An 18,971-nucleotide genomic window follows, 5' to 3' on the forward strand; every position below is an offset into this window, starting at 1 on the left:
GAGGTGAAAGAGAACTTTCCAGGAAAGAGACTTCCTGGGGTGTTGAGTGAGGGAACACAGTTTCTAATGATTCACACGAGCAACCTTCATCAAGCATTTCTCTCAAGTGCTCATTTAGCAAGTGTTATACCAAGTATTCAAGCTAAAGGCTTGAAATAGGATGTGCCTATGTCTGCAGCAAAATCTTATCTCAGTGCAAGTGTGAAGTTGGGGGAAAATTTCCAAAATATTTTTAAACCTAATTGGCCTCGCTTATACACAATCCATACTCACTAATAACATCAACACCATCAAAGGGTATTTATTTTATATAGATCTAATGCCCAGAGGGCTGTGTGATGCAGAAGTTTATGTTACTATGTGTAAGCACTGTGTTGATTCCTTATCTACTTTATCCCATTTAATCCACAGGACGAGGCACTTTAAAAGAAACTCCACCGCTCCAGCAATTCCACTACTGGGTATACACAAAAAAGAATTGAAAGCAGGGTCTCAAAGAGATATTCGTGCACTTATGTTCATAGCACCATTTTCACCATAGCCAAGAGATGGGAGCAACCCAAGTGTCCATGGACAGATGAATGAATAAACAAAATACGGTATATAGAGACACTGGAATATTATTCAGCCTTAAAAAAAAAAGAGGGAAATTCTGACACATGATGCAGCATAGATGAATTTTGAAGACATTTGCTAAGTAAAAAAAGCCAGTCACAAACAGATAAAAACTTGTACAATCCACATATATGAGGTATCTAATGTAGTCAAATTCGTAAAGACAGAAAGTAAAACGGTTGTTGACTGTGGCTGGGAGAGGGGGAAAAGGAGAGTTATCGTCTAATGGGTACAGACTTTCAGTTTTGCAAGATGAAAAGAGTTCTGGAGATGGGTGGTGGTGATGGATGGCGGTGATGGTGGCACAACAGTGGGAATGTACTTAGTACTATTGAACCCACTTAAAAATAACAAAGATGGTAAATTTTATATTGTGTATATTTTACCAAAAAAACACTTTTAATTAAAAAAAACTCCACTGCCCTGAAGAAAATGAACAACTTATACACGATAGCTAAGGCACAGTGAATGAGTTAGAACAAGGTCCTCAAAGTGTGGTCCTGGATGCCCACCATCAGCATCCCCGGGTGATTTGTTAGAAATACAGATTCTTGGGCCCTACCCCAGACCCACTGAATCAGAAACTCTGGGGGTGGGCCCAGCACTCTGTGTTTCAAGAAACCCTCCAGGTGACTCTGACGCTTGCCGAAGTCTGAGAACCACTGGCCTCAAGAAAGGCTCTCTCCTCACATTCCCTACTTTACCCCAAATTTAGATTCTCTACGCTCAAGTCCTCTCCCCATCCAAAAGAGCAAAGTATTGTAAACATCAAATGTTTATTGAAACATTTTCCTATGTGGTGTCTCAATAAAGCACAGAATGCTGCACATAATAAACTCCCAATAAATATAAATTCAAAGTTTTAAGAATGGAGGTGATGTTTTAAAAACTATATTAAGGACGATTAATCTGGTCACAAACTCAGGTGTCAATAAAGGCTGTGACCAGGAAGCCCAGTCAAAGAAGATATGGTATATATATAGAATGGAATATTACTCGGCCATAAAAAGAATGAAATAATGCCATTCGCAGCAACATGGATAGACCTAGAGATTATCATACTAAGTGAAATAAGTCAGACAGAAAAAGACAAATACCATATGATATCACTTAAATGTGGAATCTAGAAAAAGGATACAAATGAACTTATTTATAAAACAAAAACAGACTCACAGACATAGAAAACCAACTTATGGTTAACAAAGGGGAAAGATAGTGTGGGATAAATTAGAAATTTGGGAGTAACATACACACACTACTGTACATAAAATAGATAACCAACAAGGATCTACTGTATAGCACAGGGAACTGTACTCAATATTTTGCAATAACCTACATGGAAAAAGAATCTGAAAAAGAAATATATATATGTGTGTATATGTGATATATATGAGTCACTTTGCTGCACACCTGAAACTAATACAACATTGTAAATCAATTATACTTCAATTAAAAAAAAGAAGAACCATTGCAGCCGTTCAGATGAGAGCTAACTGAAGGCTCATCAGGGGAGAAAACTGTGGGACTGGGAAGAGGAAATGGCGGCATAAAGGTTGGAGGTGGTGGAAGTGACAAGGTCCAGGCATGGGGGGTTCTAGAGCGGGAATCAAAAATCACACCCCTCCTTCTCCAGGCATATTCCAATCTGTATTTTGTTTCACTCTTTACTTTCTCTGGGGAAAAGAGTTTGGGATTTCATGGGGTTCGTGTTATTTAACCCAATGAGCATTTAAGTGGAGAGACTGGAGGGAGAGACTCTTCTAGAAAGAGCTCTCAGGAAAAAGCTGAAAAGAAAATACGGGTCTCGGAAAGCTGGGGATTGTTCCACAGCGTGATTCATCAAGTGAGAATGTCTCTGCCCCTAGCAAAACATGACTCCTGTGACTGGGGGATTTTTTGAGTGTTTCTTTTCCTCACCCAAGCAATATCCAAACAGCACTGCTCAGTCATGGGTTGGGGCCCACAGAAGAAAAATTACAGGAATTCTCCAACCACTGTATTATATTATCTTTGGAAAACAATGCCTTTTTATGAATGAGCTTAGCCACAAACAAAATGGCATCCATTCTAGACAAGAAGACAAAAACACTGTGGTGTTATTAGTCAGAAACATTTTTAATAGAAAAATGCCATGTTCCAGAGCAACATTATTTAGTATTTATCAATACTGTATTTGCTTCCTATAAGATTCATTATTGCTTTTCCGCACCTTAAAAAAATTATCATCTGAACCAGTGGTGGTTTCTCAGTATTATTTCTCCTCTAAGAATAAATTACAAGGCAGAATTTTGACAAAACAAGGTGGCTCTTAAGAAAGGCATTTAAGGGGATGCCTGGTGTGTTCATTTTCAAGGTCTACTGTAACAAAGTCCCACAAACTGGGTGGCGTAAAACAACAAAACTGTATTGTCTCACAGTTCTGGATGCCAGAAGTCTGAAAGCAAGGTGTCAGCAGGGCCGGGCTCCCACTGAAGGCTCTAAGGAAGAATCTGTTCCAGGCCTTTCTCTTCACTCCTGGTAGAGGCCAGCAAGCCTGATGCTCCTCGACCGGTAGAAACGTCTTCACCTCCTCCTCCCCCGAGGGTCTCTGTCTGTGTGTTTCTCCTCTTCTTACAAGGACACCAGTCGTTTTAGATTTGGGCCCACCCTAATGGCCCGAAATTGATGTATTTCCAAATAAAGTCACATTTGCACGTTCCAGGTGGACGTGAACATATCTCTTTGGGGACCCAGTTCAACCCATAACACCTGATAAAATGGAAGTGAAGATACTTTCGCCTGTTTCCTGTGAGTATCACCAGTTAATTGTGAAATATGAATCAAATCATAGTGAGTCTCCAGGTTTTTAGTCTTTCTGATTGTAAAGTGGGCAGAGCAGGAGAAACTGCATTCATTTCTCTCTCCTTGAAGGCAAAGGTGTTCCCTCAACCACTCCATCTGTGATCAGTTTCCTCTTGGGGGTGAAGGCTCGTCAATGACTCACCTGTCCAGCTGGGACACTGAGAGTGCTCAATACAGATGTTGGAAGACAAGAACCTTTTTTTTTTTCTTTTTTTTTTTGTATGTCTAGATCTAACCTTGGACTCTGGAAAGGCCAGAGGTCCAAAGGTTGTGTATTTTAATTTTCCTTATATTTAATTTTTTTTATTAGATAGTAATGTTAATTACTGTAACTATCCACAGCTGCTGGTCAACTCTTTCTCCCATCACATTACTCTGACTTCCACCTCTACCCCTTTTTCCACTGGGAGAACCACGGGGAGAGAGGACAGGATCTCTCCTTCTGATTACATTGGATCCACCCAATAATCCAGGATAATCACCCTATTTTAATATTTCAAGCATAAAAGAATATTTCTGCAGGCAAAGAAAGGCATTCAAAGCTTTTCTGCAAAATAATGATTTAAAATCTCTTTAATTCTGCATGCTAAGCCTCAGTGTGGGCTGTTTCTCTGCTCATTAATAGATTAAGAGAGTTATGGTACTCTTGTTTTATGAATAATTAAACTAAGCCTAAAGCCGACTGCATAATATTTTTTTTAAAAAACTGTGGTAAAATATACATAACATTTACCATTTTAACCATTTTGAAGCATACAGTTCAGTGGTGTTAAGGACATTCACATTTTTAAAAAAAATAAATTTATTTATTTAGTTGTTTATTTATTTATTTATTTATTTATTTTTGGCTGTGTTGGGTCTTCATTGCTGCACGCAGGCTTCCTCTAGTTGAGGTGAGCGGGGGGCTACTCTTTGTTGCGGTGCGTGGGCTTCTCCTTGCGGTGGCTTCTCTTGTTGCGGAGCACGGGCTCTAGGCGCGTGAGCTTCAGTAGTTGTGGCACGTGGGCTCAGTAGCTGTGGCTCGCGGGCTCTAGAGAGCAGGCTCGGTAGTTGTGGCGCATGGGCTTAGTTGCTCCGCAGTATGAGGGATCTTCCAGACCAGGGCTCGAACCCATGTCCCCTGCATTGACAGGCAGATTCTTAACTGCTACGCCACCAGCGAATTCCCAGAGGCTGATTTTTTAATGAAACATTGTATAATACAAGTAGCTAATTTTTCTGAAACTTGTTTTTTTTTTCCCCTAGTTAGCATTACAATTACTCTTAAATTCTTGTATTTTCATTTTTAATGTTTCTCTAAAAAAACAAATAAATTTATTTATTAAATAAATAGTGGCAATGATTCTTTACAGAAAAAAGAATACAACGTACACTAGCAAATGTGAATAAGAAAAGCACAATTTAACAAAATAAGAACTAAGTTCATATCTAAAACAATTACAAAGGGACATTTTAAATTACTTCATGCTTTGTGCTTTGTGACCGTGTAGATGGGTGGGATAGGGACAGTGGGAGGGAGAAGCAAGAGGGAGGGGATATGGGGATATATTTATACATATAGCTGATTCACTTTGTTATACAGTAGAAACTAACCCAACATTGTAAAGCAATTATACTCCCATAAAGATGTTTAAAAAAATTACTTCAAGCTTTATATGATTCAGTGTGGATACATTTTTAAACTTGAGAAAATGGTCAATTTCTGGGGAAAAACAAGCAAGATTCTAAAGCTGACTAAAAATATCAGTGACTGTGATAAAAAATTAAAAACATTGTCAAAGACTGCTATGTTTAAAAAAAGATGTATCCTACCTCAGATGGTGACCTTTTCAAACACTTAAAGAACAATATTACCCAAGCTAAATAAAAAGTCTCAGAGTATACATAAGCGTGAAAATCTGCTCAATTTATTGAGCAAAGTATTAACAATCCTACTAACAAAGCTCAACAAAGATAGCAGACCAAAAAAAAAAATCAATCAAATTAATCAATATATTTTAAATATATCTTCATTAAATACAGTCAAATAAGATTTATCCAAGTGATGCAGAATAATTAACTATGAAGATGCCTAAATATATTCTATTACAAAAATTGGTCAAATTTCAAAATTACGTAATAGTCTTCCAAGATTTCCAAAAGCTATCTGATATTATTTAATACCCAACCTGATTTTTAGGAACTTCTTTAGAAGTCCTAAAATATTTCTTTAACATGGTCTAAAAACTCCACCTTAAACTGAATCAACAATATTCCTAATAATAAACACCAGAGGCAATATTATTAAGATCAGAAATCAACATAAAAAAAAGAAGGAAAAAGAGAGCTCACTCTAGAGCACTCTTGTTCTGGAAACTCTGGCCAAGATATTAAGAATGAAACATGTTAATAGACTCTCTAGATCACCGAAACATGGGTGCCACATTCTCCAATTGAATTTTACCAATAATAAAACTAATATTTTTGTTCTCATTTATCTAACTCCTGAGTCTATCTCTGAACTCCAAGCAGCAGAGAGAGGTGATTAATTATCACACTCAAACCCCAAGAATAGGCATATTTTTCCTTCCAGTTTTATTGAGATATAACTGACATACAGCACTATATAGACCATATAAAGACCAGAGCATGGCTAGTTTGGTCCCAGAGGTAGAGAGCAGCTAAGGGAGTGGCTGCCTCTGAGGGTTTGGACTTTGAGGCAGCTTCAATCACAGCCGAGGCAAAAGGCTCTTGTTTTACTTGATAAAAACCCTGCTGCTGGGGGAAGGCAGAACCAACCACAAGATGGCAGGCATGCACTTAGAGAGGGTCTCAGCTTCAGCTGAGAGCAATGCCTACGCCCCCTATGAAGCCTCCTCAAAATGCAGAAGCACTTCCTTTCCTGGGCAGCAGTTTCCATGGTCTCCGGGAAACTGAAATGGAGGAACAATGGTGTCAGAGCCTGAAAGGCACGAGAGCCGTGTTGAGGGCAATACTCAAGATAAACTGGAGAACTCCACGAGCGGGGCTTCCACAGGGCTGAGGGCATCATTTCACAAGTACGTTCCGCAGGTGATGAATTCCACAGTATCCTCTTCAATCAAAACGTTCTCTGGACACTTAAGTCGGGGAAACGTTGTATCCTCTCTTCGTATGAGTTAAATTGTGTCCCCACTAAGAGGTTTGCTGAAGTCCTAACCCCAGTGCCTCAGGATGTGACCAGATTTTGAAATAGGATCATTGCAGATGTAATTAAGTAAATTCAGATGAAGTCATTCTGGAGTAGGGTTGCCTCCAAATCCAATGTGGCTGATGTCCTTATAAAAGGGAGGGAGACTTAGAAACATAGATACACAGGGAGACAGCCATGTGATGATGCAGGCAGAGATTAGAGTGATGTGTCTACAAGCCAAGGAGCAAACACCAGAAACTAGAAGACACAGGAGGGACTCTCGCCTATATGTTTCAGAGGAAGCACAGCTCTGCCCCCATCTTGATTTCAGATTTCTTGCCTTTTCACTGCAGACCAGAAATTTCCATTGTCTTTAGCTACCTAGTTTGTGGTACTTTGTTACAACAGCCCTAGGAAACTAGTACACCAGGCATCTCCTTAAATGCTAAGCCACCAGTACCTTTCAGAAAGGAATATACCCCTCCAGGGTCACAATGTACGCAAGGCATCCTGAAGGCCTAAGACATCCACAGTTTGAGACACAGTAACCTAGAATATCACTTAAAAGACACTATTCTGAGAAAAATATGTTCTAATTCCAGTCTTTATCTTCTTTTTAGTCTGGATACTTTATTTGCTGTATCATTTATGTCATTCCACATTCACGTGTCTGGCCAGAAAGGAAGAGGTTAAACACTCAGATCAAATTTCAGAGAAAACTCCAGAAAGCTCAGAGGTTTGCATTCACAGCATCAGACCAAGCTTCCTCACCATTTCAAGATTCATTTGACAGTAATGATTTCTTCCCTTCTCCTTTGCCGCCTGCCAGAGAGGCTGCCCACCCCATCTGCCTGTTGGCACAAAAGAACTCACAAGAGAAGGCCCTCAGTGGGTGCTATTTGTGTTTTCACCTCACACCCTTAATCTGGGTGGGAATAAGGGCAGGAGAGAAGGCTTGTCTCTTTTCCAGAGAGTGTATCCTTGTGAATGGCAACAGAATGAGAACAAGAAGCCGTAACCCTCAATCCCAGTGGAATAAAATTAAATCAGAGGGTAAAGTGTTTCAACAAGACTGATAGAATCAAACTGTCTTTTAACTAAGATGCTTCCAGCTCATCCCTCCATCTGTTTAATAGAGCATCGACATCAATTACCACTGCTCTGCAGTAAAACAAGGAATAACAGAGTGATGCTAAAAGCATGATGGCCCCAGGAGAGGAGGAGGGCGTTGCTGAGCAGAAGTGTAGTACCAGGGGCTCCTGGCGGGGATGGTGGTGGCTGCCTCACCCAAACAAAGCCATTTCCTCACACGGACCTGAGATGGAGCTGGTATGATGTGAACTTATTTCCTCCTTTCTCCTTGGTGGGGGCGGGGGAGGGGCGTGCGGGGTGTGTGTGTGTGTTACCATAGTTACCACAGAACTCAAGACCCTGTGCAGAAAGCTGAATCTCATTACTGACAGGGAAAGGTGTGTTTTTAGGGTCAAAAATACTGGAAGGAAAGTTACTGAAGGAAACGTGGAGATGACTTCAGAGAGTTAAAAAACATAAAATCCACAGTAACCGCAACATCCAGAATTCGGACACTGTGACACCCGCTCACTGCTCACACTCTAAAATGACATGTTTCCTAAGACAGAATTACAGGTTGAGTCAATAATCGTGGTTCCACAGGATATAACAGAGCTCCCGGCCGTACTGTAATTAGACAGGCAGCTTGCCAGCAGCTCGCAGCTCAGCCAGAGCTTAATTTTGCATTTAGGCAGCACAAATTTTGCTTAAAGAGGTTTGGAGCTACTGAGAGATTTTGCTGATTCTCCAGCGATTTTTCAGCCTATCTGTATTTATAGGAAAGAAATGAAATCTCCCTGGAAAGTATTATCCTGTATTCCTCATTTCCACATCGGAGAATGCCTTCATGGAGGTCAGTGGGAGGGATAGCCCCACTTCCCACCAGCCAGGGTCACAGAACCTCAGGGATCCCCTGGGTAACCCCAGCCTCTCGCTTTCCCGTTAACACGTGGCTCACAAGGGTTGCACCACTAGTTACCTGCAGATCTAAAACATTAACCAGATGTCCTGAATGTTCTCCCCACCCAGCCTGGAGTTAAATTCCTGCTCAACCACTTACAGAGTGTTTGACCTTGGACAAGTCACTTACACCTCTCCAATCCCCTTTTCCTTATCTATCAAATGAGAACCACAAACCATTTTCTTTCTGCCTCACAGGTGGTTGTGAAGCTCAAGTGAAATACGTAAAAAAAGTGCTCCTAATTGGCAGACATATTTGCAAAGGGAAGATATTATAGGACTTCCCCTCTGTGGGTGGGTCTTCTTCTGCTGATATGAATGACAGGATGGCAGCCAGCAGGGCCCTTGAGTCCCTGTCAGGAAGATGCTAACAAAAACACACCACAACCTTGGGCCTTTAATTTTTTTTTTAATACTTAATGTGCAGAGTTCGACATGGGTTAGGAATATCAGACTGCCAGGAGAGCAGACGCATCACAATAAGTTCCAGCAGATTTATTGTCAAACCCTCTGGAAAGAAACATGGCACCACTTCCCCTTTCCCACCTCCTTCAAGCTTGCCGGGCTCTTCCGGTCAGTCCCAACTGCTCACCAGCACCTACCAAAGGGTAAAAGAGAAAGTACCAGGAGCCCATAAGAACATCTCCCGCACCATTAGTCCCATTGCTTATTCTTTTAGCCAGACTTGCATGTTAACCTAAAATGAAAGAGCAAGGGCAGCTCTGTAAGATATTAACTACCTTCCTTCTATTTCAGTTTCCTCTCTGTAAAATAGTTCCAATAGTAGTTTCCATTTTCGAAACATGTTGTGAAATAATGAGGAAGCATTATTATTTGTGTCATCTTTCACTCCAATGGCTGAGTCAAGATTAAATGTACTTAAAAACGGGGGGTAGGGGGTGCGGTGGTCATCTACCACAAGGCCTGCCATAATAGGCAATCAAAAAATATTTATTGAAGGAATAAATGAATGGATAATATTTATGACTTTTAAAATATTTAGTATGACATAGCAAAAATGAACTCAAAATACATTAAAGACTTAAATATGAGACCAGATACCATAAAACTTCTACGGAAAACACAGGCAGAACACTCTTTGACATGAATCATAGGAATATTTTTTTGGATCTGTCTCCTAAAGCAAAAGAAATAAAAGCCAAAATAAACAAATGGGACCTAATTAAACTTAAAAGCTTTTGCGCAGCAAAGGAAACCAACAAAATGAAAAGACAACCTACTGAAGGGGAGAAAATATTTGCAAATATATGACCAATAAGGGGTTAATATCCAACATATATAAACAGCTCAACATCATAAAAACAAACAACCCAATTAAAAAATGGGCAGAAGAACTGAATAGACATTTTCCCAAAGAGGAAATAGAGATGGCCAACAGGCACATGAAAAGATGCTCAACATCCCTAATCATCAAGGCAAATCAAAACCACAGTGAGGTTTCCCTGGTGGCACAGTGGTTGAGAGTGGTTGAGAGTCCGCCTGCCGATGCAGGGGACACGGGTTCGTGCCCTGGTCCGGGAGGATCCCACATGCCGCAGAGCTTCTGAGCCCGTGAGCCATGGGCGCTGAGCCTGCGCATCCGGAGCCTGTGCTCCACAGCAGGAGAGGCCCGCGTACTGCAAAAAAAAAAAAAAAAACACAATGAGCTATCACCTCACCCCTGTCAGAATGGCCATCATCAAAAAGAACACATAAACAAATGTTGGCGAGGATGTGAAGAAAAGGGGACCCTCTTGCACTGTTGGTGGAAATGTAAATCAGTACAGCCACTGTGGAAAACAGTAAGGAGGTTTCTCAAAAAACTTAAAATGGAACTACTATATGACCCAGCAATTCCACTCCTGGGCGTATATCCAAAAGAAACAAAAACACTAACTTGAAAAGATACATGCACCCCAATGTTCATAGCAGCATTATTTACAATTGCCAAGATATGGAAGCAACCTAAGTGCCCATCAACAGATGAATGGATAAAAAAGATATGGTTATATTATACAATGGAATACTACTTAGTCATAAAAAAGAATAAAATTTTGCCATTTGCAGCAACATGATGGACTTGGAGGGCATTATGCTAAGTGAAATAAGTTAGAAAGAGAAAGACAAATACTGTATAAAATCACTTATATGTGGAATCTAAAAAATACAACACACTAGTGAATATAAAAAAAAGTGGACTCAGATATAGAGAACAAACTAATGGTTACCAGTGGGCAGAGGGAAGGAGGGAGGGGCCATATAGGGTAGGGGAGTAAAAGATACAAACTACTAGGTATAAAATAAGCTACAAGGATATATTTTACAACATGGAGAATATAGCCAATATTTTATAAAGCTATAAATAACTATAAATGGAGTATAACCTTTAAAAATTGTGAATCACTGTATCACACACCTATAACTTATTTAATATTTTATACCAACTATACTTAAATTTAAAAAAATCAATGAGAAAAAAATTTAGTAGTGAAACCATTTATTTTTTAAAATTTTACTTGAAACTCCAATATCTTGCACAGCTGATTCAGCTTCTTTCATTTCCTTGCAGAAATTCCAAGGCCCCTCCCAGGAGCTCAAGAACAGGTAGAAAACCACAGCTATAGAACTTTATATTGATAGAATCATTAACACTTTTATTCTTATATTTTGACCTTTCCTCCATAAGGAGACGCCTAATTTTAAGGAAAAATTGTCAGTTGGATTTGTTCAAAGAATAATATTATTTTGTTTATACTTCAGACATTTTCATCAAATTAGACTCTAAATTCCCTCATAATAATTACCACATAATTACGCACAAATTCTATGTTCTGTTTAACATTCCTTGAGGTCATTTCATTTAGTTGAGCTTGTTAGTGGGCGTGATTGTCAGAAAAACCAAAAAGCAAAAGGGCCCCATCCTGTGCCCAGTTTTACTAAGATTCTAGAATACTGTATTGATCTAAACAAGAAGCAGCCCTGTTTTTCCTGTGGGTTCCAAATGCAGCCAGGAGACTTGGGTACAGCTTCTTAATATGGATGAAAACATTTGTATATTTTTTGTGTCTGAGTAGGAAGCTGAAACACATTCTTATGCTATTTACTGCAAGGAGCTATGCAATAATCTCTTTTTTTCTGGAAGGGAATTTACAGGGCCCCTTATCCATGTCTCACTCAAAGCCACAGCAGTCAACCCTGGACATTTAAAGGAATTCCGAATTCCAAATTCCACTACAGACTATGATTTTCTTGACAAACTATGTTAATTTAATGGAAAAGAGCAACATAATCTCTTTGGACCCTTCCAGACAGCTGTTGCAAATGAGGTCGTAAAGCGAGAAGAGTTGAGTTCAGTAGAAATGGAGATGCTGGCAGTTGGCTAAGCTCACTCAATAACTAAGAGGTTTGTTCCTACACGCCAGCTTTAAAGCACCCTCGATTCCTAGCCTCAGTCAATCTAAAAGTTGCTACATATCATAGGCTTTCCAGATCACGTGCAAATAATTTTAACTCTGGGGGTTACATCTGAGATAAAGGTCCACTGTATTTTTTTCTTTTTTTAATCATCTGAGACCCCCATTCAAGGGCAGTCATTCTTACTAACCTCATCATAAGGCGTCATCCATCGGTCAGTCAGTAACTGCCTATTGGGCCATTCCAACAACACAGTTGCTAATTCCAGAGCAAGTAAAATGTCTCTCTCAGAATGTGGCTCCAAAGTTCCTGAACCCTCTTTAAAGCTCAATGTCACAAAATTCTGCTCTTTATGCCACAGATGTTTACTGGTATTCCATCAGTGTTTCCTTTCATGAATTCTACTTTAACTGGAAAATTTGAAAACTGTATAATTAAGTGATAATAAAAATAAAACATATTGCATATACCATAGATATAGGGGTTTTGATTCAGAAATGAGAAAGAATAAATATAAATGAGAATTCTCTACCACTTTCTGAGTTGAGGCAAACTCTAACATTGAATGAGAAAACACCACCGTAACTGGAGTAGGAATTATATGCAAGCTAATAAAATCCTCCAACTTCCCCAGCATTACCAGGAATATAAATGTATTCACCTATCAGGAATGATTCAGGAACTCTTTCTTACTGAATTTTTTAAATAAAAAGTTTAATTAATCTTCTTATTCATTAAAATTTGTAGCACACGCTCCACTGAAAGAATTTGAGGCAATGTCCAGAGCAACATAAGTACAGAGAAACAAGATATTAAACAGAAAAAAAGCAGATTGTACGTAAAGTAATATATATTCAATACCTGGAATTCCCAGAATGAGGCAAGTTGGTACCCCTTGATAAAAACACTGGTTTGTGAGTTTTCTTAACTGCTAAACCAAGTAGAAAAGCCTACAAAAATATACCAAGTCGTTTCTGTCTACAAGTAGAGTTTTACACATTCATCACATTTTTGAAAATAGGTGAAAGATGCATGTGACACAAAATTCAAAAGGAAAAAGGGTCAAGTGAAGAATGTCCCCTCCTCAAAGACAACCATAGCCAACCAGTTCTGCCCAGTGTCCCAGAGGCATTCTATAATTCTATAAGCGTGTAAATATAAAGTTCCTCCCTCCCCCACCTCTTTTCCTCTATTTTATTTTGGTAGCATTTGCAGCAACTGATTCCCAGTTAATCTGCAGATTTCACACACTCCACTCTGCCTTCCCTGGAACTGGGTCTAGTGGCCGGGGGCCTCCCACAGTGCATTTGGAGAGGGGTCCGGACAGACGCTGGACCACTGATCCAGCTGTTGGTCCACCCAGGTCACCGCTGAGCTGTCCCTCATCTTATTCACAGGGGACGACATAATCTGCAGGCTCCGCGGTCGTTTCTACTGCTCCCTGGCCTCGCCGCGAGACTGTCCAAGGCCCTACCTGCCTGGATCAGTCTCTCTCTCCCACGTCTGGGTTCTGCAGGGAGATCAGACCCCTCTAGACAGAACCCTCAACACCCACCATCCTGTCCCCTTCCCTCATCTCCCTCTTGCTTCCTCGGCCCCAAGGAATTCTTTTCTAGTTTGAGGGAAGAATACTTGCTTTGTCACAGATTTCTCTAAGCATTTTTCCTGAGCTCAGAGTCCCTTGAATCCCTCAAACATTTTTAGGGAAACAAAAGCCAGAAAGAGACTTGCCTGTTATTTTCTTTTTTTTTTAAAGGAAAGGCAGTTTAATTATTCTTACATCTGTCCACTCCCTCTTGGGTCATCAACGCTTACGTTCTCCAGGCACACTCAATAACCTAAGGTGTCAAAGAGAGTTCCCATGAGAACTAGCCCAGCAGTTACCTGCCTTACTTGCCTGTCACTGACTAGGCTCTCCAGGTAATTATAAATGCAATAGAATTCTTGAGACACAAGAACTTCCTCTTTGTCTCAGAAGAGTAAGAAAACATGTACAATATAAGTGTGTAAAGCAATAAATTCTAATCAGTGTTGCAAAAGATGCTGTTATTGTAACAAAAATCGGCTCAAATTAACTTTCTAAAAACACTTTTCTAGGATATTGCCTGTTATTTTTTGCTTTCTGCCTTGTCACATTCCTCTCCTGAAGGCTGAGGAGAGATCTAGTCACTTGAAAGGGAGCAGAGGAGCATAGCATATTATCCATTCACTCCTCAGTACGGTCTGCAGAGCCCTCATCCTCCAGCTTCTACCCCACTCCACAGGCCTGCACCACCTGCCCCCTCCTTGCACCGCAGCCACACTGGTCCTTCCACTGTCCTTTGTACTAACTGGACCGCTCATTCCACAGGGCCTTTTCACATGCTGTTTGCTTTATCTGGAAGACTCTTAACCACTTCTCTATTAACTAATCCCTTTCAGTGCGAGTGTCACTTCCTCGGCAGCCTTTCTGGGCCTATTTGTCCCTTTTTAAAGTCTTTCATGGCACAGTGTACCCCTCCTGGAAGTCATTGTCCTTGATACTTAATAGTCATGTACCTACTTCCCCCTCTAGGCTGTAAGGTCCATAAACCCTGAGACCATCTGGCTTTAGTATCACTCTTGCCTAGCACAGTCAAATCTGGCACTCAAATAAATGCTGAACTGAATGAATCTGGCACTCAAATAAATGCTGAACTGAATGAATAAGTAAATTTAGGAAGGAATTCAACAAATCAAATCAATAAATAAATGCTGAATGAATGAATGAGTGAATGAATGAATGAGCTATACTGCCTCCTTTATCCTCAGGTCTCTGCTCTTCTCTCTGTGAACCCGTACAATTTAGCTTTTATCTTTATCATCAATCAATGAGACACATGTTTTCCACTGAGTGGTATTATAACCTTCTATATCACATTTCTGGAAGCTTCCCATCTTAGCTACCCTTAAGTGGTCATGCTCAGGGGCCTCTTGCTAAATGTTGGATTCACCATTGCATTCATTCATGGGTGCTACAGTTAGCCAACCCCTTTCAAATAATTTCCTTCTTTTCTTTTCTTAAGCTTTGATTTTAAGTGTGAATTATGCATCCACATCTGAAACCTTGAATACTTTGTGACCTTGCTTTAGCCTGTAGCCTTAAGGGTCATGGGAATGAGAAATCTGAATTGCATATGCAATTTTCAGGTAAAGGAAACTAGCATCAAGTCTTGCAGCTCCGGAGGTTAAACGCAGTGAATGACCAGCTTGGTTGAATGACTGGTGAGCCTGGGAGTCACACTAGTGCAATGAACTCGTTTACTCACCCAGCTGATGTGCACCTTGTCTGCAGCCACCTATCAGGAAGTTCTCCAGTCCTCCAACCAGTTATCTGATCCATAAACATCAATACTTCTCAGAGACCAAAATTACATTAATGAACTAGAATTTAAGAGACCTTTGGATAACTTCTAGAAGTGATGTTAGGCTGGATATTTAAAGGAGAGGTGGTGACCCCAAAATTTATACAGGAGAGAGTTAGGGGAAGCAATCCAGCTGGAAGACAAGGCTTGATGCTGCTTTTACACTGAAAACATCAGCTGTCTACATTATACAGTGGGGAAGTGGGTTGATGAGGATTGTGACAGGGAAGGCTACAGGGCCCCCCCACTCCCATTCCCCAGCTCTTGGCACCAACGGGCTTTGACTTCTTGTTGTCTCTACTTATCCGTGAAAACAAACTACTGATGTTTTTCTGTCCTGCTACCCGCCACCCTCCCAGAATAGCGGTAACTTTTGATAATGTCATTGCTACCTTGAACCTTCAGAATTAAGACAATCTCTTTAACTCACTCTACAGTGCCTAGCACCGGAAACCAAAGGTGCTCAGGAAATATATCTTGATTGTGACAATATATAGTAATATACAAAGGTTTCAAAATGGGGTCTAGATGCATCTTTTTTCACACATATTGGAGCAATACATGTTACTTTTGTGCCATTTCAGATTTCGTGCTTTCAGAAATAGTTACCTTTTGACAGTTCATATTTTATTAGGTTTAGTCTCCCTCCCTCTACCATGACTCTGGTGCCCCCAAAACATGACTGAAAACCATTTTTAAAGACCCTCCTCTCCACTTTAGAAATCAACTCACTAAAACCTCTGAAGCCAAACAGTAATATTTTCCACAGATTCTAAAACAGCTGTGGAAACAATACTAGTGATAAGTTGCCAGGGTTCCAAAGTGGGAAAGATTTTCCATTTGACAGCGAAGAGATCATTCTCTGAGACCTCTAGCAACTTTTCATGATGGCCTTAGATTTGTAGATACAGTTTACAAGAAGCACTGATCCTGCAGTTCAGGTAAATAGCCACTAAGTGGGCCGAGTGGACTAATCAGGACCAAGGCAAGGCTGCCACAAATCTTCCATGAAACGCTGAAACGCACTTTTCATTTCCCACTATAGAACCTCCTTTTAAGACAGTTGACCCTACATGGTTTTAGTAGATGCTACCTAAATAATGACAGTTCCTGTCCCGAAGTGTTACACAAGATGAAGTGTAATCTGAACTTGGAAGTGTGGTTGTACTCCTAGCCTCCCAGCTAGAGAGGAAATCCCGAGGCAGGACCACCTCTTGTCATCCTTGTGTCCCCAGTGGCATCGATGACGCTGAAATGACTTTGACTGCCCTGAAAGGTACTTGGTAAATGCTTGTTGAGCTGAGATCTTCATCATCAAGAGGAACCACATCGTAGCCATAAAATCCTGACTTGGTCATGTCCAACCCATCCAACTTCTCTCCTGGGTCCATCCCTTGGAGCTGTGCCTTTTTGGACTGTCTTTCTGGAGTCGGGGGACCACTCCAGGCCTTGGAAGCTGCCCCTGGGAGCCTTAGGGGAATGAGAAGCCTATGAACTTGGCAGTCAGAAGACCTGTGCCGGGCTCCTTAGGTGTGTGACATGGGTGCAGGCAGAGGCAGGGGCTGTGTCTGTACCTCCCTGGCTTTCAGTCTGAAAATCTACTCCCGCAACTTAGACACACAGAAGGAAATGTTATTGTTTTCTGTATTTAGCCCATGACTATTGCTCTCCAGATCTCCAGCACTATTTACTTGGAGGAAGAAACCACTGAAACTCCAGCCCAGTCCAAGTATAATCTGGTGCATTGGCACAGAGCCTTGCTACTCAGAGTTTGGTCTGAGTGTGATCTGAGCCCAGGGACACCAGCCTCAGCTGAGAGCTTATTCAATCACAGGTCCCACCCAGGGCTCCACATTCCGTAAGATCCCCAGGACACCTTCAGCATATTCACTTTTGAGAGACACTGACATAGGTCTTCTGGGGACAGTGTTCAGCCTCTCCTAGGTAAAAATGCTGGTCTCTTAGGTAGTCCCCTCCCCTGCCTCTCTCCCTTTACCCTGGGGGCATCCGGCCATGGGCGTCTTCAGGTATGAGGTCTCTCACAGGGGGCCCTGTCCTACCAGGCCTCATCCCACATCACAGTACAACAGACGCTCAGGACCTGGCAAGACTCCCGCTTGGCCCAGTTTATGGCCACTGCTCAGCCCTGACACTGGTCCCCTTGCCCCAGCTTTAGAACCTCCTCTGGCAGGACCTACAGGTGACTCTCAGCTACTTGTGGATCTTGCCTAGGCCACCAGAACCTCAGGCCACATTGGTAAAATGATTTCTGGGAGCCACCATCCCCCTGACGACACCTAACTCTCTTTGGCTTCCCCCTGCTGGGTATAGGGGTGACCTGCAAGTCAGTCTCTCCCAGGCTCCCAGATGAGTCAGAGGGCAAGATCACCTGACTTTCCCAGCCTCCTTAACTCATCCAAAATATTGTCACCTTGGCCCGAGCTCAGAGAAGGGAAATCAGGAGACACACATGGAAAGCTCCCTGCTTCACGGGCCTAATCCTCCCAGTGCGTTAGATGGCATGCAGGTGGAGACACACATATTCATAATTTAATTGGGGCTCACACAGAGCCTCACACATAGTAGATAAATACTACTGCACTTAACGCGTCACTGCTGATGGGACCCTCACTTCTCTGGGCTCTATTTCCTTAGATTTGGAGCATGAACAGCAACAAGCACAGCAAACCCTGCGTCACAGGATTGTGAGATGGTGAACGTCCAAGTTCTTGGTACAATGTCAGCTGCTGAACAAGTGTGACCACCTCTCAGCATTTAGTGCTTGCAGTTGAGAAAGCAGTTTTGCTTTTAACATCTCACTTGATCTTTACACCAATCTTCTGAGTTGGGCAGAGCAAGTATAGTTGATTCTTGTTATTTGTGGGAGCTGTGTTCTATCCAGTCGCCACAGACACCAAAGTAGCAGCTACTGAACCACTGTTCTTAAAGGAAATACTGGTTCAGATTCCCGTGAGCCTCTGGTCACGTCATTTTCATCTACCAATCATTTTATAAACGTGTTTTAAGTTTGCTTTTGCTTAAAGACATCTTATTTAATGTGTGTTGTTGATTGGTTAACATTGAACTCATGTCCATCGTCACCATAACTTATGCCCAGATGAAGCTTATCTAAGATATGTATTTTCACCATCATGCGCCTTGCAGCCTTCTTGCACTCAGAAACACCAGACAGCACTCAGCACCAGGCTCGGGGCCATCTTAAACAGCAAAATCACCAAAAAACTCCCAAAATTCAAAAAATTTAGCACTAAGTAGATATTGTGAAAATATTTCATAGCATGAGAGAAGGAACAGGAAGGCAGAGAGTGCCTTGCCTGACAACATTCAGCGATGTGTGCATCAAGGGGCTCAAATTTTCACTGCCATTATGTGACTGCAAAAGCGCCACAAGTAATGATTTGAGGGATACAAATAAAATTTTAGCAAGTAGGCAAACTCATAAATATGGAGTCTGTGAGTAATGAGGGTCGACTGTACTCTTAGCCTCATTTCACAGCTCCAAAAACTAAACTGTG

The sequence above is a fragment of the Lipotes vexillifer genome, unplaced genomic scaffold (assembly GCF_000442215.2).
Source record: "Lipotes vexillifer unplaced genomic scaffold, Lipotes_vexillifer_v1.1 scaffold639, whole genome shotgun sequence".
Taxonomy (NCBI): domain Eukaryota; kingdom Metazoa; phylum Chordata; class Mammalia; order Artiodactyla; family Lipotidae; genus Lipotes; species Lipotes vexillifer.